We start from the raw sequence: 10,775 nt of genomic DNA on the forward strand, positions 1-10,775 counted from the left end.
TTAATTACAGTAAGTTAGCACCCATTATTTCTGTCGTTGTAATGTTGGTTTGACCTGACTGATTAGAATACATGACCTGACCAGAGCAGTGATTTCCAACATTTATGGAGACAAGGAACATATTTTACAATTGAAAAATCTCACGGCACACCAACAAATAAAAATGTCACAAAAAGTGGATACATTAATTACTGTATGTACTTCCTGCCATCTAATAGAAGACCATTCACTGGCATAAATAGAGGAACAAAGATACATTATTTATTGTAAATATATATTTTTTTAGCAATTAAGTACACAAGAATATACAGTAAATGAACAGGTCATTTAAATGGACACATTGCTCCATCTTCTGATAAGATCGATGATCGGTTATCGGGTTTTTAAACACGCTGATCGGTGATAGACCCCAAAAATCGCGTAAAGCTTATTTTTATTACTATTTGTAATATTGTTTATTATTATGATTATGCATTGATATTATGTATTGAATATTTTTTAAATATATTTTCATAATATATAATAGTCACAGTATAATATTATTAATTTATATATTTATTTTTTATTCATCTCATCCAGTTCCATGCAATTGCATCATATTAACTGACGCTGTTTTAAGCAACAAAAATAATACATATTTAAAATATGAAATAAAAAGATTTGTATGAATTTTTTCCTGTCTTCTAAATCCTTATTATTATTATTATTATTATTATTATGATTAGTAGTAGTAGTAGTAGTAAATAAACAATATTTATGATTGAATCTTTACAATTTATTATGTATTTCATATTTATTGTATTTATTTATGTTTTATTTTAAATATTTTATGTCAGTTTTTATTTATTTTTATTGCTCTCAATATTAGCTTCTGATAATTACTGTAATGTATCTATACAATACACATAATATTTTTAAAATATATTTACCTAATATAGTTATGTAATTTTGTATTTTGTCCTGTCAACCAGTTTCAAGCAATTGTATCTTCTGGGCTAAACCATAAAATATTAGGTTACGGTAACATTTAAATTATTATTAAATATTAAAATATTTAGTTAAACTTATTATAAAAATTTGTTTTATTAAATATTCGATTGATTTACCTAACATTATGGGGATTAGCTAACAAAATGCAATTGCATGTAATTTAGAAAATATGACAGTATATCAAGTTTAGGAAGGTAGCCATGGAACCATCAAACATCCATCCATCCATCAAACATATATACATTATATTTATTTTGTAATCAGCTCATCTTTATCTTACCTCTGTTATTGTCTGTTTTCCAAGAAGCCACCTTAGAAATGTCAAAGCAGAGCAATGACTTTGCTTCCTGAGTGACAATGACAGTGGTGGGGAGGGGCCTTGGGGGCGGGGGGGTTAGTTGGAAGGGCAGCGCGCTCTCTTGAGTTTTACCCTCCTGCTTCTGCCACCGCTGCGCATGCAAAGAATTTGTGAAATGTTTGCCCGGGCCTGACAACCGAGAGCCACGCACACGCTTCCCGTTTGCGGCTAACCTAACGTGACGTGTATCCCTGCAGTCCTGCACACTTCATTCTGCGCAATCCTGCTACGCGCCCATGTGGAAGATCATAATAGGCCTCTTAACAAACCATTTATTGATTTATCTACTGCCAAACGTGCCCTTTTTACATTTTCATAGATGACTACCTATCATATAATGGTTTTCTACATGTACAAAATGTTAAAATATGCAACAATTGGATATTCAGGATGCAAGCTTTAAAATTATTCCAGTAATTTACTGGCAAAAGTGTTGCCAGTAAATTGCTGTAATAATTCAAGTTTACAGTACCATTTACACAGTAACACTTAATTGTAATTTAAAAATACAGGAGCACCGAGTTACTGTGAAAGTAATACACATTTATGGTACTGTAAACTTTGATTACATAACTTACTGGCAAGTAAGTTGTTTATATGTGCCCTATGATTGGCTGGCAACCAGTCCAGGGTGTACCCCGTTTCTCAGAATCAGTTTGGATAGGCTACATCACACTCGTGACCCTTAATGAGGATAAGCAGTACAGAGAATGGATGGATGAATGAATCAGCCTTAAATAAGCATTTTATAAACTTTATTATGATAAAGTCACGTGACTGAGGTTAATGGGTCATCACGCCCACATACATCCCCACCTGAAAATAAAGACTGTAAATAAACTGTTGTCCATGTCTTGGTTCAGTGGAAACATTTGTTCAAGTGTATCATGCGGTGCTATTAATGTCCACCCGAGCAAGAAAAATCGGCCGCAGTGCTAAAGATGTGTGTCACGACTTAATGAAACGCATGAAAATCTTGGGGGCAGAAACGCATCCCGAGGAAGATTACGCATCATAAAAACATCATTGGGCCCGTACTGCACTCCTATTTCAGCCACTTCATTACCCCCCTGATGTCAATTCCTAACATTTGCTGAGATGTGCGCAAAATTCTCCAGGGTTTGTGTTTTCCTCAGAAAAAACAAAAAATTGCAGTAACAGCAGAATTTAAAGGGGCGGAAAAGTCCAATGTGTGAGCCTCAGCAAACACGTTCATTCTCTATGTGGATCGGCTGCACATTTGTAATTACACGAACATGACGGCTTGCTCTGATGTGCACATATTCAAGTACAAGCTGAATTATTTCCCCTCCAAACGCACGTTGTTGTGGCCTGGTGTAGTTTGCTTACTGGAGTGTCCGTGTATATACCCGTGTTTGTGTGTGTGTTAGCACAAGTGTGCAAACATTGGCTTGTGTAGATGTGAACATGTTTCAGGGGGTAATACATGCTGATGGGCCTGGAATTAGATCAGGTAAATGTGGTGTTGTTCTCCAGGCACGTTGAAAGAGACAATTGAAATTAGAGGTGCAAAGTTAATCAATTAATCGACAACTAATCGATCATCAAATTAGTCCACAACTATTTTGATCATCGAGTAATCATTTAAAGACCTTGTTTAACTCAAAATTGGCCAATTCCTCGGAATTGTAGCCTCTCAACAGTAAATATGCGCCAATTTCTGTGGTCCTCCATGAAAGCAGACTGAATATCTTTATGTTTAATCAAAATAAGACATTTGGAAATATCTGCTTTTACTTTGGAAAACAATGATCAACATTTTTTACCATGTTACGGTGTAAACCAGTAACTGAATCATAAGCAATTTATGTTTGTGCATTTTCTGAACTGTCGATTTGAATGTCCTGTTTTTTTTAAATAAAGAGAACAAAGTAATTTTCAGGCAAGTCATCATTTAATGGAAATAAAAATTGTCAGATTAATCAATTATTAAAATAATCCTTATTTGCAACCCTAATCGAAATATACTGTGTATATATATATATACTAAGAATTACCGGGTTAATTATGGCTGCTTACGGACAACGGAGTTGGCTATGCCAGACCAGAATACGGTTACTCCTACAAACATTTTAAATCAAACAAAAGGACAATCTTTTGAAGTAGCAAGAAAGACGCAAAAAAGACAAAGCACAAAATCTTATTTTTGGGACGCTCAACATGCGAATGCTAAAGGACGATTCTCGATTAGAAGCGCTACAACATGAGCTAGAAGCCATCAAATGGGATATAATTGTACTTGGTGAAATACGTCGGAAAGATTAAGCTATGTTGAGTGTCGATAATAGCCATCTATTTTATTACAGAGGATCAAAAAGCGGACGCAATGGTGGAGTTGGTATCATTATTAATAAAAGTATCGCCAATTACGTTACCAGCGTAAAAAGTGTTTCCGATAGAATCATGTACCATCTCTATTAGAAAGCGTTACTCGCTTCAATTGATAAAAATATATGCGCCGACCTTCAGCCACGATGAGGTGGAAGCATTTTACGAGGATTTATCCCATCTTTATAGTCAATTGAAGCACAAATTTGGAAAAGTCATGGGTGACTTTAGCGCCAGGATTGGCCTTGAGAAATCAATTGGATCCCACGGAATGGGATCAAGAGATGAAAGAGGAGAACGCTTAATAGAATTTGCTGAACAAGAAGACTGATACTTTATCAATTCGTTCTTTAACAAGAAATGGAACAGAAAGTGGACATGGATAAGCCCCAAACGTAACACTAGCATCATAGACTACTTCCTGTCCAACGACAAAGGGGTATTTACGGATTGCACCACCCTAAAGATTGACCACAGACCACAGATTGGTTCGGGTCAAAGTGCAAATCAACTGCTAACTTGAACGAAAGAAACTTTTGAAGAGCAAGTTTACCAAATTAAACTTAATTCAAGAAAGAAGCGATGAGTTTTAAATACGTTTGGCTAATTGATTTCAAGCTCTTCTAACGCTGGAAGACACATATTTGTCAACACACAACGACGAAATTGTAAACGGGATTGTTCAAACTGCACACAAAGTAGTACCATCAACGAGAAAGACAACAACATCCAGAATATCTCAAGCTACTCTCGACTTGAAGAAATGAAGAAAAGGGGCAGCATTATCAACAAAATTTAATATGTTGAATTGTGCAAGACGATTCAAAAAAAGATACAAGAATTGAGAACTTACAACATTTGGCTTGTTCAGAAAACGCTGGAAGCTGGACATGGAACAAGAAACGTAAAACGTGCATTAATTCGTCACAAGAAAATAATTTTTGGTTTGAAAATGGAAGATGGAACGATATGTCACAGCCGCCAAGAAATCGTACGAGTTAAAGAATTTTATACAAACCTATACAGTGACCCTCACCGAATAATTACTGGAAAGCTAGAAGCAGACCCAGTTTCATGTATCCTGAATGAAGAGGTTAAAAATGCTATTAGTTCACTTAAGGCCGGAAAAGCTTGTAGTCTGGATGAAATTTCTTTTGAAATGCTTAAATCAGGAGGGAACGAACTTAATAAGATCCATGTAAAACTATGTCAACGCTGCTTGGACTTGCAAGAAGTACCGGTGACATGGAAAGACGGAGAAATCATTTTTCTACATAAATCAGGCGATAAAATGGACCTAAGAAATGATCGCCCAATAAGCATGGTCTCAACGATTTATAAAGACTTTGCAAAGATATTGGACAAACAAATTGGAATCAAACTCAGTGAAGCACAGCCGATAGAACAAGTGGGTTTTCGTAGCGGTTTTAATTCTATGGACCACATACAGACAAGACAATTCAACAAATAATCGAACGACACAATGACTACGAAATGCCTCTGTGTGTAGCCTTCATCGACTATGAAAAAGCGTTTGCCTCAGTCACCACCACTTCGATGCTGCAGGCGCTAGTAAATCAAGGGATAGAGCCGACCTATATCAACATTCTACAATCAATATACAACGATTCTTCAGGTTCAATACGAATTGATGATGAAAGAGTGCGAATAAGTCTAGGAAAAGGGGTCAGGCAAGGCGACACACTGTCTCCAAAGCTATTTACAGCTTGCCTTGAAGAAATATTTAAAAAGCTCAATTGGGAAAAAGAAGGACTAAAATTTAACAGCGCTTATTTGAGCCATCTTCGTTTTTCAGACGACATCATTTTATTCTCCTACGATGCTGAACAACTACAGCGTCGTATTCGGGGATTAGAGTTAGAAAGCTGTCGCTCAGGTCTGAAAATGAACAAAAGCAAAACGGAGGTCATGTTCAATCGTTACTGTCCACAAAAAGATATAAAAATGGAGGACTATGTCCTAGACGCCGTCGACAACTACATCTATTTAGGCCAACTTGTAACAATGGATGGAAATATAAGCACTGAAGTTGAACGCTGCATAAAGCTTGCCTGGCAGGCTTATGGAAGCCTTAGTGTTATATATATATTCAAGAACAATCTTCCCATTTGCTTGAAAAGAAAAGTTTTCGATCAATGTATTTTACCAGTCCTCACTTACGGTAGTGAAACTTGGACTACGAATGCCAAAATAAGCATTCGCGACAAGAAAAGGTGCAGTTGGATAAGACAGCAGACGCGAGTTACGGCCACGGCGAAGACCTAAAAGTAGATGGATCGATGAAATCATTAAACACACCGGATTACACTGGCAAAAAATTGCAAAATGTCGTCGTAGTTGGAAACGTGAAGAAGATGCCTTCATCCTGCAGTGGATAGATAATGGCTGATCATGATGATATATATATATATATATATATATAGATAGATAGAGAGAGAAAGGGGGAGAGAGATACACACACACACATACAAATGGTAACAATGCAGTAAACGCAAGCATATTCTTAACGACCGAGCTATCCCTTTGTATATCCTCATTTGCTGACTTCCATGTCACTCAACAGGCCAGGCATGCCTTTTAAAGGCACACACACGTTGAAGTTCACAGTAACTAGTGTAGAATGTGAGAATGGTGACCCCAAGTGGACAGAAATAATACCTGTACCTCACATGCATATATTGATTGTTGGTAATACAGTGTATGCAGAAAACTATAAAATATATATAAATAACGCAATACATAGTTGGTTGTTACTTTGTGGATTTAATCTATTGCGAGGGTGCTCTGGAACGTAAACCCTGCAATAAACGAGGGATTACTATATTGTCTCTTTAGCCATATTGTACTGAACAGCTAGGACAAGACTGTGTACCACTTTCCAAAGTCGTAATAAGTTTTCTGTTCTCCATTATTTTTCAAATGTCTTATTTTGGTTGGTTTATTTATTTTCATTATGATTTCATTTGAACCCTCGCCAAAATCGTATGGGTTCTTGCTTCTTTCATATTATTCCATCTCAAATTCCACAATACATATTCTTGCAGTTGTTTCTACTCCATCTTAAGTCTAAATCCACACTTGTTCTGGACATTAACTAATAAATAAGGCGCTAGCAGTTGTTAGATCAAAGCGGGCCCGACTCCAGTCTCTTTTCCTTTTTAAATGTGACTTCATATAATGGTTTTTTTCAAACCCTCCTGATCAAGTAAACGCTTAATTGTGCCTAATGAATTCCATCTAGAACTTGAGTAAACATGTCTATCAAATAAAATGGTACTGGGAAAAGAGAAGGGATTGGTAGTAGTGGACAAATATGAGCCAAGACGGCTCCACGTCCATTTGAAGAAGGGAAGTGGTACAGTATGTTTACTCTGCATGTTGTTTAGTGACACCAAACATGATGACCTCATGGAATATCTGACACACAATGCCCTGAGTTAAACTCACATTGTGCCCAATTCCCATTGTTCCAGTTCTATGGGTTTCGTTTATTTTCGCGGGGAAATTCAAAAGCCACACAGCTTTGAAAGCATTAGCCGGAACAATACATACTCAACGGAGGAGAACGAACGTCTCCTGAAATGTAGAAAGCAGTCAAGAAAGCAAGAAAAAAGACCCCTGCAGCAAAATGGAGACTAGCGTATAATATATACTCGACCAGTGAGCGATCTGCATTGTTAAAACTGATTACGTTAATCGTTTACATTTTATGCATAAATATCCCGACACCAAAACCTGACTTTCATCATAGCAATCTGCTGTGATACTGTGTTGCAGGTAACATGCAGGCAACTTTGCGTCAGTTTCATTGTTTTTCATTTATTTCCACGCTGCTGTTTGATCATGTAGTTAATGCTGGCTCAACTGGGGCGCAGCTTAATGCATCAGCTGATTATGTCGATTAAACAATTAAATGCAATGCGCCCTATGGCCAAATATTGTGCGTGTGGAAAGAATGCTGATATTTTTTTGTTTTTAATGTCCGGCTTACACGCTACACTGTTTGGATCATACATTTGTAAATCTGACTCTAATGTCGGTGCTTCACCAGTCACTGATGGTACTTGGTTTAAATTTCACACTTGATGTGTTGGCAGGCATGCTAGAGAACCATATATTTCTATAAAAGCAGTTAAAAAGTCACTTATCCATAATATGCTGCATTTAATGGAATCAGTGGCGGTTTCTGGCATCTAAATTATTTGCGGCCACACGGGGAGGCATTGCTGAGTAAAGTAGCTTTCTTATTCTATGCAGGTCAATCATTGGCATTTGTATGAAGAATTTGCACCCCCTTGTTTTGCCACCCTCTGTAGAACAGATGCAACAACTGTGTGTGCATTGGTGGGGGGTGGACGAGCACCAAAGGGGGATCTCGCAATAGGGTGCCATTCAAGTTAGGACTGCCACTGAATGGATTATTGCATTGATTGAGTATATAAACACAGACAAAAAACTCTCAGTCGTGGATATTTTTTCATGAAGAAATCCAAGCTTGTGTTCTTCTCACAACGTGTTGAAGATGATACCACCGTGTCATCCGTTAACAGCTGTTGTTGCCACTTCACGTACGAGCAATTTCAAGCGCTCTCAAGTGAAAAGTCCTCTTCTATGCGAGGGTGCCAAGTAAACAGATGGAAGAAGGCGCCAGAGAGAAGCAATACAGTGGCGTAAAGGCACAGTATTGCTGTCCTCATTTGAACATGTTGACATACTGCAGCCAATCAGACTGTGGACACCGCAACAAAAGGTTGGGATTATCGCGCACTCCATCCTTGTTGCTTATCTGTGTTGTGAGTGTTTTGTTTGCCAGGAGGATCGACTCGAAACAACGCTGTTGACTTTGGTTCGCTCGTAACCGTGACTTCCTCTTTTAGTGAGCCAGCCCAAGGCATAGGCCAACTAAGCACCTTCTTAAGGACCACTGGGAGAGGGTGGGCCCCACAAGTGCAATTAACAGTCAACAGATGCAACAGAGTAGCAGAATACTAATACAAACTGTTTTATTTTTGGAATAGTGTTGAAGAACATTACAACATAAAGTTAAATGTCTGGAGTAAGGTTTTTTTTTTTTTTAACTAAATCTTTTGCACATTTTTTCCTGCAGTGGTACTTTGACTTATGAGTGCCCAACTTACTTGTAGAGTTTATCAAGTTTATCAAGTGTTGTGTTGTGTCAGATATGCTGCCGCTTGAGTGATGCAAAAAAAAAAAAAAAAGGAAAATGGAGCAATTAAGGTAGTCTAATGCCCTGGCATGTGGGCAAGGAGTTGCCTTACATAGGTCTGATAGATTAATGCTAACATACAATGCAAAACGCAATTGACGGGCCAATGACACTAACAACAATGTTTTGGTGTTACAACCCTTTAAGCAACTAATATTTGAAAGCAAATAGCACAGCAGCACACGTAGACATACAATATTAATACACACAGGCATATATTCTTTATCCTCTGCGAAAAGGGCGACTAACATTACTGCATCTTACTGAGCAGTTCTTCGCGTCTTCTGTGTGTAGTATATGCAAATATATATAATAAAATTCCCCCCTGGTGGCCCTAGCGCACATACAATGAACTTCAATGAAATCGTGACGCACAAACTGCATAATTATGTTATTATGTTACGATGTTATAAAGTACAATAATGCAGAGTGATTTTTATATTGTTAAAAAAAAACAGGTTACAAACATTTTTCTTGGTGTTTTTTGGGAGCTCACAACTTTTTGAGATAAACAACATTTCCATTCATTTCTATGGAGAAAGATGATTTGTGGTGTTTTGAGTTACAAGTGCAGTCATGGAACGAATCAAACTCATAACCACTGTAGTTTTAGTGTCATGGTTGTTAATCCTCCACGTATTCAGATTTCATGGCATTCCAACAGACAATTGTCTCAGTCCTCAGTTCTCCTCCCAGGTCTGGAAGGAGTTCTGCAAGGTGGTGGGCGCAGCAGCCAGTCTGTCTTCCGGCTACCACCCCCAATCCAACGGCCAGACGGAGCGGGCGAACCAGAGCCTGGAATCTGCTCTTCGCTGTGTTGCCGCTCGCAATCCCGACTCCAGGAGCACCTTCCTTCCGTGGGTGGAAAATGCCCATGACTCCCTCACCAGCTCCGCCACAGGTATATCTCCATTTATGGCCTGTTACGGGTTTCAACCTCCGTTATTTAAGGAACAGGAGCATACGGCAGTGGTTCCCGCGGTAACGGAGCACCTACTACGGGTCCAATCTGTATGGAAGGACGTCAGGGCTGCTCTGACTCATTCTGCTGAGAGGAACAAGCGGCTGGCAGCTCTCCATCGCCCTCCCACGCCAGAATGCAAGGTGGGTCAGATGGTTTGGCTCTCCTCCCGTGATGTCCCTCTCCAGACTTAATCCCGTAAAATCACTCCACGTTTCATTGGTCCCTTCCCTATCACCAAAATCTTCAATGCCACCCCTGTATGGTTAAAACATTCCCTCTCTCTTAAGATCCACTCGACATTTCATGTTTCCCTTCTTAAGCCTGTCTCCACCAGTGCCCTTAGCCCTCCGGCCATAAACCCCCGTTTTTTTTTGACTCCCGTGTATTTTGGCAATATACTGTACCTCTCCTGAACTCTACAGATGGAGCCAAAGCAATTGCAAATGTCATTACTGTATGAGTATTTTTATAGCATCAATATTCACAAACTATCACTGTTGCATTTGTCTGCATCAAGAATAAAAAACGTTCATTCTTCCATAACACAACATGCTGTTTTTTGTGTGACTTCAAGATCTCGAAGAAGTCAGCGGTTTCCAGAGCATTCTCTATTTGGGCTCTAGTACTCTGGAATGCCCTACCTGTGGAAATTAGAGCAGGTACCCCAGTAGAAATGTGTAAATCTCAAGACTCTTAAGACTTATTTGTACACTCTTGCATTTGGTTAAACTGCAGCTGTTTTGTAACGATTCAATTGCCCCGCCTCACCCCCTCACATCTAAACCAGGTAATGTTATTGATTTTTGTGAAATGTGGGCCTCTGAAAACCTTTGAGACTCTTGTGATTGAGGGCTGCATAAACAAAC

General features: G+C 38.5%; 1 long non-coding RNA gene across 1 annotated transcript; it reads right to left on the reverse strand.

Annotated features, from left to right (window-relative positions):
• Positions 1-8,704: 8,704 nt before the first annotated feature.
• On the reverse strand, positions 8,705-10,471 carry LOC133480030 (uncharacterized). The gene is made up of 2 exons (XR_009789155.1): positions 9,943-10,471; positions 8,705-9,865 (listed from the first exon to the last, which is right to left on the reverse strand). It is a non-coding gene; the product is annotated as an uncharacterized LOC133480030 (long non-coding RNA).
• Positions 10,472-10,775: the final 304 nt, after the last annotated feature.

This window comes from Phyllopteryx taeniolatus, chromosome 6, assembly GCF_024500385.1.
Source record: "Phyllopteryx taeniolatus isolate TA_2022b chromosome 6, UOR_Ptae_1.2, whole genome shotgun sequence".
Classification (NCBI taxonomy): Eukaryota; Metazoa; Chordata; class Actinopteri; order Syngnathiformes; family Syngnathidae; genus Phyllopteryx; species Phyllopteryx taeniolatus.